Here is a 14,262-nt window from a genome sequence, read left to right as displayed (position 1 = left end):
TTTCACAGTCATAGTTTGAAAAGCTTTCCTCTGTCCTTGCCTTAAAAGTTACTTTTGAAGTGAAGGGTTCCTTTTGTTTCATTGACTATGAAGTGTGCATGATAATTGCAGGACAATTACTGTGTTAGCTGAGACAGTGCAATATTTCTGCAGGACAAAACCCTGCTCCAAGTAGGAGTAGTTCAGCTTCTCTCACTCAAACCCCAGGGGTCAGGGATGAGGAATTTCCTAGGTTTACCACTCAGCAGTGACAGTGGTATCTGTGTGGTTGCTATTTATTGCACTGTAAGTAACAGTTTAATGGACTTGCATGCAATAAATTGCTATTTTGTGTTGGTGTGTGGTTGTCAATAGTATGTTGGAGAATTACTTATGCCTTTTAATTTGGTTCGTTCAAGAAGGCAATATTTTTAAAATGTGATTATGATATGAAGGGTTTGTGAAGTGAAGGGTAGACAGGCTTTTGCTTGCTGCAAAGATTTCCTATCTAGAGAATATAAGTCATAAACATGACAACTATGGGATTTTTTTCAGCCACCATTCTTTTTTCTTTGAGTCAGGCTTCTTTCTTCTCCTGCATTTAGATCATCTTAAATATGACTAGTTTCAGGGCAAAATGCAAGCATGCAAACTAATCCGTGGAAGTCTTCTTGTCACTTCTTTGAAAGCGAAACCTGTCTTGTCTCTTCAGCAGCATGTCTGCTTAGTTGTAACTCATGCTCCAAAATGAGTCATGTTTCAATCCCTGAAAGACTCAATGATACTGATTATTTTTTAAACTTTTTTTTTTTTTGTTGTTTGGGTTGCTTTCTGTTAGTTGTTGTCAGGGAGCTGCTGTAATAGCTAAAGAGGCTGCACCTCTTACCTACTGTATCCCAGTTGCTGCATTGATTGTTTACAGGGATATGATCTGACTTGCACTGTAGTTGATCCTGTCATGTACAAGCTCCTGCTGCCTCCAGGAATCCAAATAAAGGATCTTTTTAAGGATTAGATGCTGCAGACCCTATACTGTTGCTGTTGTCAGTGAAATCAGTGACTTCAGTTAGGGCAGGATCCAGGCCCCCCATTCAGAGCAGAGATACTGAGCTCTTGGCTCATGGCATGCATGAACTGGCTGTTGCTTGGCTCCCCACAGGATAAAGGTCAGATTGTGTTAAACAGGGCTCATAGACATGTTTCCTTCAGGACAAACGCTCAGCTCTGGTATATACTTATCTGGTCAATATTTGCTTAGTTAAGAGTGTGGAACAGGGATGGGAGCCATCATCAACCAGTAGTAAACTGGTTTCCTGAGTGTCCATGCTATTAGATTTGGGTTCAAAGGCACTGTATGGGTAGCAATTGGCTCTCAGAGCTCATTGCTTCCTGGCTGTAAACCCATTCACCTCATCCCAGCTCATGCTGGAGGTGGCAGTCGTTGTTCTAGGGCAGTTCTGGAGTTATTTGTGGAAGAAGATGAGGATTTGGGAGGTGATGCTGCAAAGATGTTCTAGAGAAGCAGCTCATCTATTTTGTCGGTATTACTTACCTATTCACTAGTAACGGCAGGGAACCAAAGGTGGAGGATTATTGTACGAGTTAAGTGATGTCCTGGCTGCAACTGCTTTATGATTTTATTTCTTTCCTTTTAAAAGTCTGGTTTGTTTGGCATTGAGTAGCTTTTGGAGATGTGTTTTTAGCCACTGTGCTTTTGAAATTGGCATGCTATGTGCATATGCAGACAGGTAGAGGTTGAATTCAGCTGTTACAAAATACACCCTTGGAAACCTCATCTGGGATGGTGTCAGCATGTCCCTCACATTTTGCCAATTTTCAGAAGCTGTCAGGTAGTACTGTGTGGGAAGTGTTACAGAGTCTTATGGGATAAATCCTGAAATCCTAATTCAGGCCAAACTCCCACTGTTTTCAGTGGGTGGCTTGCTGGCATTAAGGCCAAGTACCCCTTAGTTAATACAGATGACCTTTTATGTCTTTTTTAAGTCAAGTAGACTGGGTCAAGGTGCCTATATCTTGTATTAGAGATCAAACTACAGGATTGCAGCCCTTAAAATTTATACATGTGGACCCTTTACACTCTGCCATTGAGTTTCCCATCCCAAGATTGCATACACAGTTCTCATTTTATTTTCTTTTTTTTTTTAAACTGAGAATGTATTTCTTGTGCTATCTGAAGTTGCAGAAGCACCTGGAAGGGATTTTTTCATGCTGCGTGCTCTGTAACTACCTGAATTGCCTTTCTTTTAAAGAGGTAATTGACTGATTGGAGGAGGGAAGAGCTAACAAGAAGTACTTGCACTTTCTCTCCCTCTTGTGTCTCCAAGATCACAAATGAGTTCTGTGTGAGAACTGAGACAAGAGCTTGCATCTCCCAAGTACCAGGACTATCCTCCACACATTAAAATTCATAATGAGGGTGTTGTAGTACTGATCCTAACTCTTCCACTGACTTTCTGCTCAAGGTTGTCACTTAGCACCTCTTTTGATTTGTCTTAATCAATAAACTGGGGCCTTGAGTGCTGAGGGCTAAAAACACTTGCTTCAGACAAGTAGTTTGAATGATGTTGCTTGTCTCGCCTCCCTGCCACTTTGTATGGCTTGTAATTGCAGAATTGGTGAGGTTGACAGAAACATCTGTGGATAGTCTAGTCCAGCCTAGCCCCTACACTAAGTGGTGGCAGCTGGAACAGTTTGCTCACAGGCATGTCCAGAGGGATTTTGAGCATCCCCAAGGATGGAAACACCACGATTTTTCTGGGCAACCTGTTCTGTGGTTTTGTGTCTATCTCCCTGTGCCCCCAAAAAACTGTGGCGGTGGTGATGTGTTGTTTGGTTGTATTTTTTTTTCCTTCTTCTTACATTTAAATGGAATTTTCTGTATTTCAGTTTATACCCATTGACTCTTGTTCTGTTGCTGGATACCACCAAGAGGAGCCTCGTTCCATCTTCTTTTCACCCCCATCAGGTATTTATGCACATTGATAAGATCCCCCTGAACATTTTTGTCTGCAGGCTGAAGAGTCCCAGCTCTCTCAGCCTCTCCTTGTATGCCAGATACTCCAGTCCCTTAGTAATCTTCATGGATTCTCATGGAATCTTCATGGAATCTGATGGACTCTCATCAGTATGTCTATGCCTCTGTTGTACTGGGGAGGTGAACACTCTCCCAGCACTCCAAATGTGTCTCACCAGCCTGGAGCAGAAGGGAAGGATCCCCTCCCCTTGATGTGCTGGCAGTCGTTTTTCCTAATGCAGCCCAGATGCTGTTGACCTTGTTTGCTATAAAGATGCTGTGGAGGTTCATGGTCAACTTGATGTCTGCCAGGAATTTCAGGTCATTTTCTGCTTTTTCTGCTTCTTTTCTGCCAGTTGGCTCCCAGTCCATGCTCCTGAGCAACAGGGCTTTGCATTTTCCTTTGCTGAACTTCACAAGGTTTGTGTTGCCCCATTTCTCTAGCCTGTCCATATCCCTTTTAGTAGCAGCACACTCATCTGGTCTGTCAGCCGCTGCTGACAATACTGTATCATCTTCAAACTTCTTGAAAGTGGACTCTGTGCCTTCACCCATGATCTTTCCTTTATGAAGAATCCAGAGCCCTGGGTGAAGTGTTTAATGAATCACGTATCTCAACAGTTCTTGAAAACACATTGCTGTTCACTGGGGACAGTCAGACGGAGATGAGGTAGCTTCACAAGCACTAAAAGAACATTAAATACTGTGCCTTGTAGTGAAGGACTTCATTATTATTATTTAGGACTTTAATTCCTTGAATCTCTGATACTCCCTGCAATACCAGCTCATGGCCGTTGCTAACACCATAGCAACGTGCTATAAATGTCCCTATATAATGTGGCTTGTTGGCCAAATACTGGACAAGGAATGCTTTCTAGGGTAGGAAATCCATGGGATTGGTAGGAAAAGTGCAGTAAAATGAGAGAAAAATCCTGTTGTGATTTAATAGTACTGCAAAGTGATTTATTTTTTTTTCCCCTCCCCAAATCCATGCTCCAGGGGAAATGGGAGCATCAGCTGAAATTCTCTCAATGCTTTATCTATATCCCCCTCCCCCCAAACCTACACCCTAGGCACAATCTAAACCTCTGGGCTAACAGATGGTGTTGAAAGGGGGAGGAAGGGGGAACAATTTGCATCTAAATAGCTGAAATAAAAAAGGGTCAGGTCCCACAGACCAGCCCCTCACCTGCTGTTTAAATCCCCCTGAGAAACAGGCAAACACGCCTAGTTTTTTAACAGTCTGTGTCAGTTGTACTTACTCTCTGAAGCATTCTGCCCTGCAAAAGCTGCAGTCCCATGCATCTTGCTGGGTGGATTCTGTTCTGGCCCCAAAACGATGAACTCTTAAGGATTTGGTTCTTTGAATGCAGTTGACAGCTGTGTCACTTTTGTTCAGCCCTCCCATCAGAGTGACTGCTGCTGTGGGCTATTGTAATTAACGCTAGCAGTAATGATACAGAAAAGGTTCAGACCAAATATTACCTCTTCTGTCAGCTTCCTACTCGCATGGCTGCCTGAGTCCATCTTCAGAGGTGCACTTGCCATATGGCCCTGGGGCCTCATTCTGTGCTGGGTTTGTATGTGTAGGTGAGACAGGGTTTGGATCTAGTGAACATCATGCTGTAGCCCAAAAGTGATCCTGATCCTGCAGGACTGTGGCATGGTCTGGTGTTGGATGGCAGTGCTTAATCCTGCAGGCATGCAAAGCCAAGTTGCTCTGGCTTTTTGACTGTCCTGTCAAAATTTGGCAGGTTTGACTAAGACCTTGCTGCTGTGTAATGATTTTGTTCTGGAGTGTAAAGGTCACTTGCCCACCACTTCTACACATTCATAGAGACTGCTATGGCTCTACAGCGCTGTCCTAGTTGCAAGAAGTGAGCTTTTGTCTCTTCAGGCTGACTTTGTGGAAGTTTAAGGCTGTGGAAAGCCTGTAATAAGGAAAATCTTCTGGTTCTTCATAATCATGTGCACATTCACCACCCTGAAATCATCCTACCTTATTTTCCCATGACATTTATGGGTTGCAGGCAGTAGCGGAGGCAAGAGGGCTTCACAGCTGAAGTTTAGTCTTACTAAAACACCAGGATTGGCAAAACCTACTTCTACCTGCCAGTTCCTTGGACTTCTACACACAAATGCTAAAAATAATCAAGATAGTCCAAGTGGTTCAGGAACTTTATTACTTTTGTTTGTTGGCATCTTCTCCACTTCCCAAGAAGGCAGAGGTTTTAGTTTGCCAGACTGGAAGGCTCAGCAGGATAAGGAGTGGTGAAGAGGATGTCTGGGCACCCACTAGTGTCTTCTGTGTGTAGATCTTGTAGAATAAAACTTGTGCAGAGGAAGATTTCTATTTCTGGAATTGTAGGACCTTGAATCTCTTCTTTCTTCAGCACAAGCCTGAAGGGAAATTGTGAAGTTAACCTTTTCTGAGCTGTCTGGCCCTCCTTCCCACAAGTGTCCTGGAAGAGGAAACGGGCTCAAGAAGTGTCTTCATTATCTTTTCTTGTTTAATTCGTATGTGTATTTCAGTATAGCGAGTGGTAGTTGCTGAATAATCTGTCTACCTGAAGGCAACAACGTTGTTTGTATGCCTCTGGGGAACTGGTCTATTTATTTTATAATTTAATATAGATTCCAGTTAATAGAGACAAGATCCGGTGTAGGATACTTCCAGAAGTATTTGGGCAATGTGCAATACCAAATTATATGAATTCAGAGCTGTCTATTGTGCTTTATAACTTTCTACACTTTTTTTTAAAGTACTTTGGGAATAATTACGTTTTATAAATGGTTATAAGATGCATATTCGCTGTCTGGGAGTAAACAAAATAAGTAACTTGGGTGGTGCAAGTTATATAAACACACACAGGTGTGTGTGTACATGTTTATACATCCACACTGTCTTCTGTACTATAGACTTCTACCCTGGTTCTTCTGCCAGTTTCCCCAGTTCAGTGATAGAGGTAACTGGCTCTGGCAGTTCTGCTGCTGCTGTTTCCTATAGATAGAATGTTTGTTATGCAGCAGGGCCCCAGAGAGCATGTAAGAGCAAATCCAGAAATGATGATGCTTAAAATATTTATTTCCTCTGTTTTTAAAAACCAAAATGTGTAAATTGTGCAGCTGTAGAAGGGGTGCATGTTACTTGTTGACAAAGCAGTCAAGAAGAGGAAATATGAGGAAATAAAAAGTACCCTTTGAGGTGATATTTGCAAGTAGTGGGGTGAAGAATGAGAAAACTGGATTTCATAGAATCCTAGAATGGTTTGTGTGGGAAGGAACCCTAAAGACGATCTAGTTTCAACCCCCTGCCATGAGGGACATGTTCCACTAGGCCAGGTTGCTCAAAGCCCTATCCAACCTGGCCTTGAACACTTCAGGCGTGTGGTATCCACAGCTTCTCTGGGCAACCTGTGCCAGTGTCTCACCACCCACACAGGAGTGGGTTTCTCCCTAATATCTAATCTAAACCTGCACTCCTTCAGTGCCCTTGCCCATGTCAAAAGTCTTTCTCCAGCTTTCTTGTAGCCCCTTTAGGTACTGAAAGTGGCTATAAAGTCTCCCTAGTACCTTTTCTTCTCTAGGCTGTATGACCCCAACTGTCTCAGCCTGTCTCCATAGCAGAGATGCTCTGAGTATCTTCATGGCCTCCGCTGGGTTCGCTCCAGCAGGTCCATGTCCTTCTTATGCTGAGGATCACCAGAGCTGGATGCAGCACCCCAGGTGGGGTCTCATGAGAGCAGTGTGGAGGGGGAGAACCATCTTCCTCTACCTGCTGGGCACACTGGCCTGAAATGTATGCTGCTTTTATTTTATTGGTTTTCTGTATGTTTCTTTTATTAAGTGGCTGACTGACAGTGGAGCAATTATTTCTGTATCTTCCCCGAGCTCTCTAACTGAGAGAGAACTTGCTGTACAGAAAGGACCATTCTGGTAGTTTACAGTGGTTTTTCCAATCACTTTCTGTGTGTGGAACTAAAATACTAAAAAATGATGTGCTGGTTTGGAACCATGCCTAAAGCAATCCTCAGCATAATGGGATTATTTGACTGATTTTTAATTAAAATGGAATTCTAACCAGATTATTTTGAGCATACATACAGCTCTGGCTTGTTGTTGTTGGTCTAATTGCCTCCTAAATTAGATATACCAATATACTAATCTACCCTCTCCCTTGAGATATTGGTATGAAAAGAGGGTGTGAAATGCCGTGTAAATGGTTTACAGGCATGCAAAATAGAAAATGGTCTTTAAAGACATTAGCCAAAATTTAGGTATTCTCTTTACCTGCTGTGACAGAGAGAATGATGAAATGTTATTTTTCTGTATGTATTTACTTCTCTGTCCTGACAGGTCTTTTAAACACTTAGAAATGCAGTCTGAGAAAAATACCAATAATCTCAGCCTTTGAGGAAGGAGCAGTTAACAAATCTCCAGGGAAATACCTAGAATACAGATGCTCCATGGGTAAGAGAAGGTTAGGAGCCAGTGGAACAGGGGTTGGAGACAGCACATTGTCTCAGATCTAAGATGTAAGCTGTCTGCTGATAACATATGATACTAAAATGACAGAATTGTGGCTTGTGTGCTCAGGGCTGCTTGTTGAGAGCCTTCTACAAAAAATCATGATTTGGGATTTGGCCAATTTTATTTGAGGTATCTTGGTTCAGCTTTGTCAGAAAAAAAAGCTTTTTTTTTTTTTTTGCAGATGTTTAATTGTCTTTAAGGACTGAAACCCTTGGGGGAGGTTTCACCTATGTTAGCAGTTTAAAGACTATGTATTAGGCACAAATCCAACTTCTATTTTTAAAACTAAAAAGGACCTTACTCAGCATCAGGCCACAGATTTAGATGTCTGTTTTATAATATTTGAATAGAGCAACACAGCAACAGAGACTGATAAAAATTTGAGCGTTTTATCAAAGTAGAATATTTAAGCTCCTCGGCTAAAACTTGATATAACTATATATTGAGTGTTCACAGGAAAACAAGATTTATTTCCAGCCTGAAAAGACTTTCTTAAAAATAAAAGCCGCCAAATGTGTATCTTTGGAGACTGTGAATCAGCACCTGCAAATACCAGCAGCACAAGAATAACTAGGCATGGAGGAAAAGGTTGGGTGGGGGCCTGAACAACCTGATCTAGTGGGTGGAATTGCTGCCTGTGGCAGGGGGATTGGAACTAGATGATTTTTAAGGTCCCTACCAACCCAAACCTTTCTATGACTATGAAAACTCGCATCAAAGAACACACTGGAAAGAAAGAGTGGAAGAGGCAACCTCAGAGTTGCAAAGGAGACAGTTCACTTAAGCCAGCAGGTCTTGCTCTGTTCTGGATTGATTTGAAGGATCTCCTTTCCCTCAGCAAGTGTATTTCACTTCACCACAAGGAGTGTAAGAACAGGAAAGAGGGAGTTAACACAGATTGTGCCACAATGTGTATGAAAGTTAGTGTCAATAAAGACAGCACTTGGATGAGGCAGGTGTAAATGCCATAAAGTGAGTGGGGCAAAATTGGTTTGGGAAGTGCAGCCCCCATGCATCCCTCCTGGGTATGCTCAGCGACCAACCCTGCGATTTCTTGTGTGATGTGAAATAGCTGTTTCCAAAACTTGACTGCCCTGTTTGTATCTTGAGTTTCTTAGCAAACAGAGCTGTTACTGTAGAGGTGAAAGGTGAAATGATAGTGTGCTAGCTACAGAGTTTAAAGTATCTCATTTCGCACTCTCTTGTCTTGGATTTATAATAGGAAAGAGAGGGAGTGTGGGCAGGTAACATGGGGTGGATGCTGAAATGAGAATTGGTTTGAGTGCCTGAATACTGAGGAAGCTTGGGGGTTATGGATAGGTAGCAGAACTTTCTACAAGTGTGTGCTGGTAGATGATCAGAAAACTCTGATCTGGATCTGTTGCATGCTGTGCTCTCATAGGGAGACTAATTCACATGCTGATGACCTCGGTGGGAAGTAGCTGTGGGACTTCAGCAAGGTGCCTTACAGCAGTGGGAGGGAATGCTATACTGAACAAAATGTCTTGACTCATATGGTTTCCTGGAACATCTGTCTTTGGTGGTTGTCTTCATTTTGGAAATCTGGTGAGTTTTGGCTAGCACTTAGCAAAGGTACAACACTGTCTATAGAGCTTTTTGACTGCTCAGTAGTGACCATAAAATGATTTTTTAGCATTTTAAGTACACAGAGGAGATACCACCAACCTGACAAAGCAGTCTTGAGATGAATAAAACATGCATACTGGCAATCCATCCATCAGTGAAATCCCAATTCTGCTGACTTTGCAGTTCATATTGTTGCTAATTGTGAATGGTTGTCCACTGGGAATTGGATTGAAAGAAGCAAGTCACTTGCTGCAGATGCTGACAGGGCTGTGTATGGGAGCTTGATGAGGCTCCGGCAGGATTGGGTTTTGTGATTGCAGAAGATGTTGCTGCTTCATGAGAAAGAATGAATTTTAAATAGGTATCAGTGAAGATCCATGCGTCCTACTTGAAGTTGCTTAGGTCATTGTAGCAAGAAAGCAGGGTAAGAAGATCCATGCCCCAGAAAGACTTGCACAAAGATGTTGAGGAAACCTTGTCTGCTCTATCAGGTCTTGTAATTAGCTCCTACTCCTATTTACATAGTACCTTAAAATGAGTCTGCCACTGTAATAAGTGATGTTATATTTCCTTTTGTTCAGTGGAGTAAAAATAGTTCACTTGGCTCATGGGCTTTATTTAACTGAGTGCTAATGCAGCCTTGGTTGTAATATATTGCAGAAACAGCAGTTCCTTTGTACCAGTCCTATAGAGCTCTACAGTAAGTATGATTGGGATCCAAGTAAATGATGTGATAAAAGGCTTGATGGTGCTTCCTAAAAACAAACTGCTGCTCATTAAATTAAATGATGATGGTGATTCTTAATGCACTAGTGAATGCTCTGCAGTTCATTTGGTACAAGTAAGGAAGTCTAGGGATGTGCGATCTTGCCACAGTGTACTTGCTGTGGCTACTTCTGTGTGCTCTGGAGTTACAAAGTAGGTGCAATAGGGTGTTTTGCTAGACGGTGTGTAATTACAAACACAGGGCTGATGTTCTACCAGTGAAGCAGGCTCTACTGTGAAAGCTCAGTTAGGTGGAAACCCTAAGCTACCTTAGGCTTTTTCATTTTGCCTTGTAGGTGAACTGCTTTTAGAGCATAACATGTATCACACTTGAGGGAGTAATCATTGCAAACCTGAAGCAGATTTATGTGCACTTTTCAATTTACTTGTCTCTACTGATGCTAAATTAGCTCTTGCAGTTCTGGGTGTTTGACGGTGCTTTCATTGTCTCTTAATTCAGTTTGTCGACAAAAAGCTCATGCTTGATGCAGAGCTCATTCTGTCTTGGGAGAATTATTCATTCTTCCTCTTTCCCCAGCTTTGAAGAAGAACCAAAACTTTAACGAAGAAATGTGAAAACGAACCAATCTTTGTGATTTCCTTTAATTGAAAACTACTGCCAGTATGAAAATGCTGGCTAGCAATTAAGGGAATGTGACAGCTTTGCCAGTCATTACATAAATACTATGGAGTACTGGGCTTCCTACTGTCATTAGCTGCAGTGAACACAATGGAGCTATACACAGGAACAAGTGCTACTCTGATGATAAATGTTTGCATTTCCAATTAGCGCTGAACTGTAGTGGCATTTTCCCCTTTGTCTAATTGAGGCTCTTGGATGGCTTCATCCAGTAATGATAATTGGGTTCTTGCTCTTTAGTTTCCCGTTGAGATAGGTGTTGAATGAGTCTTGCTCTGAGGAACGCTGGTTTCCTCTTTGCAGGTCTCTGTCTTGGTGTTTCTTCACCTCATAAAAAACTGACCTTTTACAGGTTAATGCAAACTTTCAGCTTTTACACGTACTGTAGCCTTTTGCTAACCACTGCATTGCAGTGTCCTCTGTGCCTATGGGATATTGTTGACTTGATCTGACAATGTTCTAGGTTTCTGACATATTTCTGAATCCGGTTGCTAAATTGGCAATTCTCTGCATTTGACAAGGTGCAGTTCTTGCAAATACCTACACGTATTTAAAATCTGAATACATCATACTAGGAATTACTTCACATTAAGGCATAGCAGGGCACAATTCTGAGCCCTGTGCTCTATGTTTGTCTTCTGGATTGGAAACTTCGGAGTGGAAGAATGATAAATGATTAGTCTGCTTTCAGTTGCTGTTGCTGCTAATGCGCAGTTTGGACTTAGAGCCAAGTAACTTAAGTGCAGGGTAGTGGGGGTGTGTTTAACTGTGTGCATTAATATATTTTCTTTATGCTGCATCTAGTCATTTCCTCTGGAACACAGATTTCCAGGAAACCTGCTTATATGGGCTTTGGGTATGCTTTAACATAAGAGGCCTTTATTTTTCCCACCCTGCTTTGCGAGCTGTGACTCCAGTGACTACTTTGACTCGTGCGGTTGAAGCCCTGCCTTCCTGTGAGCAAAAGCGGAACCAGAGCCAGAGCTGCTCCGTACTGTGCTGGAAAAGGGAGGCTGTCCTGACATCTGCAACAGCCAACTTGCTTGTGCAGGCATGTAGCAGGGGGAGGGGAGACAGTGCTTCTGGAGATGAGGAAACAGGAGGATGATTTGTGGGCTGAGAGCTTTTAAAAATGATACTCTTGGTTCTTTCTGTCTCAGCTTGGATTTTCTCTTTTTTTTTTTTTCCCCCCCTTAAGTATGGATGCAATTTATTTCTCTTGGGCTGTTTAAAAGCACTGTCAGAAATGGGTAAGTGCTCAGTCGAAATGAGGAGGCTGCTGCCCAGGGATGGGAACGGCCGGGCCTGATCTCTGCAGCTCTCAAGGCTTGAGTACTGGAGCACGAGTAAGGCAAGTTCATCCTGTATTCCAGGTACTTGGGCATAGCTGGCATTGATTGTGAAATGGTTATTGTTTGATGCTGCCAGTTATTTGTGAAACAACCGAAGCTAAGTTTAAACATGGCAATTTAAGCTGGCATTGCCTCTGTGTGGATTTTGGATTCAAGCCTAATGTGGTGGAAAGGGCTTGACCTGCCTTGGTGCTACTGAAACCCTCTGTGTGCCTGGGTTACTGTCACAGTGGTCATGCATGGGCCCACACCGTGGAAGCTGGTTAATGCTCGGTCTTGATTATTTAAAACAAAACAGAAAGAAGCTTCTTTAACTTGAGTGAAAGGAGAACTCTGTTGCTAGGAATCGAGGGGTTATAATTAGTCTGTTCTTCTTTAGAAGCATATCTGTGCAGTAGGATGGGTTAGGATGCATATCTGCAAAGGGAGAGATTTTGCAGCTCTCCTGCTTGCTGCGGTGATGTCTGTGTCCTCCTGCAAAATCCAGCCTAGGAAATCCCACCTGGCAGTTCTTGCATTTAGCCCAAACTGCTGGGGTTGAATTAAAGGTGGTTTTTCTTTTAAAAAGGACCCTCCAGTCTTTTGGCTTTTAAAATTCCAAGCCATGGAATCCCCCAGCTTTCCTGTTCAGTTGTAACTGGTCAGTTCATCCTTTATGTCTTGCTCTATGGCAATAATGCTGGCAGTGGAGCAAGACTGCAACTAGTGGTTGGCCATTTGCCATGAGAGCTTGTCTCCTTTGCCCCTCCTCACACCCACCCCCTTGGGCTGTAGCAGTGGATATTTTGTCTTCTACATGTATACTGAAGTTTAGTGATTATTCTTTCATTTAGCGATTTCATCTGCATCTTTAGGTGTTGGCAGCACCTGCAGGGGTTTAACAGGTGAGTTCTAAAGATACATCAGCCACTCTGCTGTTTTGTAATTATTTATTAAAACTTTATAAAAGCCTGTTGTTTTGTGGGGTTTTGGGGATTTTGTTGTTGTTGTTTTAATTCACATGAAAGTGCTGCGTCTGGGCTGATGTTTTGCTGGTCCTTGGCTTTTTTGGTTTAATTGGCACACTTGCGCAGTGCTCAGATGTGCAATAACTGTCTGGGGAGACAAATAACATGCTACAGTTTCTGAGGTTCTTTTTCAATCATCTCTAAATGCCGTGATCGGTCTGTTGTCCCTCAGGGTGTGTGTATTGCTGCTGCCTTTTTCTGTGCCAGCATGTGTCCCAGATCCCATCTGCTGTCGGGTGGGGGAAGAGGACACCTCTTGCCTCTTTTTCAGGTGGAACATGTGTGGGGTGCCTTTCCTTCAGTGTGAGTCTGTGTTTGAGACTTAGTCCCATGTAAAGTAATAAAAAACTCGAATGAGTGTCTTTTCATCCTGTGTTGAAACCCAGCTGGTGGACTCTGATGTTACTTTTCTGCTGGGATTTGCTTGAAAGCATGACACACAGGGAGAGAATCTGCTGCTTGCAATGTATTTAAACAGAGCAGGGGACAGCCTGTGCTCCTTCGCACCAGGACTGTGCGAGGGCAGAGGAAGAGATTTAACTGTGTGTGTGCATGAGCAGTCTCTGACCACGGGGTGGAAGGATGAAGGGATACTGGTGCCGGGATAAAATACTTGTTCTGATCAGGATCAACTCAGTTAAAGGTCAGGACTCTCTCTGCCTTTTTTTGTGGGCAAGGCAAACTTTCCTCACCCTGCTGAAACTAGAATAATAGTATAGTGAAAAAATGTGAGATTTCCTTCTGGTAGTAAGCAGAGAGGGAAGAGCAGTTGCTGAGCATCTTCCTCCCCACCTCTCTTGTTTAATATAGTTTATTCATCTGCATGTTGTAGTGAGTAACTTACAGCTACTGTCTTGCCAGACTGCATGAATTATAGATGGCTCTTTTATGAGTTTTCATGTTGACTCCTGCAATTAGTATGCATTGGATGTAGTTATCTTTATGGCATCTACTGTAGCGTAGGTTTCAGGCTCTCTGACTTTTTAATTGCTTTCTGTTTTAGCAATCAGTCATCTGTCTTGCTAAGGAATGCTTGATAGAAACTTACAGTTCAGCATCGAGCAACAGGTTTGAAATAATGTAGTTAACTGGAGGTAAAATGACATACACAGAGGATCTTTGTTCTCTTTTTTTTTTTTTGTAACTTTCATGTCATTTCACACAATAGTGCCAGAATGTCCCACATACATTAGGGTTCCACTCTGCTAGCTGAACATCTCAGGAGACTGTGACTGTATTACAGGACTGTGCTGTAGTATGGTTTATGCCTGTAGTTTAGGCAAAAACATCCTGATTCACAAGGTATGTAGATGTGGTGCTTGTAAATGTGGCATAGTGGTTAACACAGTGATGCTGGGTTGAGAGTTG

At 42.6% G+C, this 14,262-nt stretch overlaps 1 protein-coding gene across 1 annotated transcript in view; it reads left to right on the top strand.

Annotated features, from left to right (window-relative positions):
- Positions 1-12,313: 12,313 nt before the first annotated feature.
- Positions 12,314-14,262, top strand: part of PAK1 (p21 protein (Cdc42/Rac)-activated kinase 1) — a 34,778-nt gene continuing 32,829 nt past the window's right edge. The window contains exon 1 of the mRNA XM_009082821.1: positions 12,314-12,771. The gene's annotated coding sequence lies outside the window, so the exon portion shown is untranslated. The remainder of the gene's footprint in view (positions 12,772-14,262) is intronic.

This window comes from Acanthisitta chloris, unplaced genomic scaffold, assembly GCF_000695815.1.
Source record: "Acanthisitta chloris isolate BGI_N310 unplaced genomic scaffold, ASM69581v1 scaffold229, whole genome shotgun sequence".
Classification (NCBI taxonomy): domain Eukaryota; kingdom Metazoa; phylum Chordata; class Aves; order Passeriformes; family Acanthisittidae; genus Acanthisitta; species Acanthisitta chloris.
Note: the sequence above shows the minus strand (reverse complement) of the source record. Positions and strands in the feature narration are given on the sequence as shown.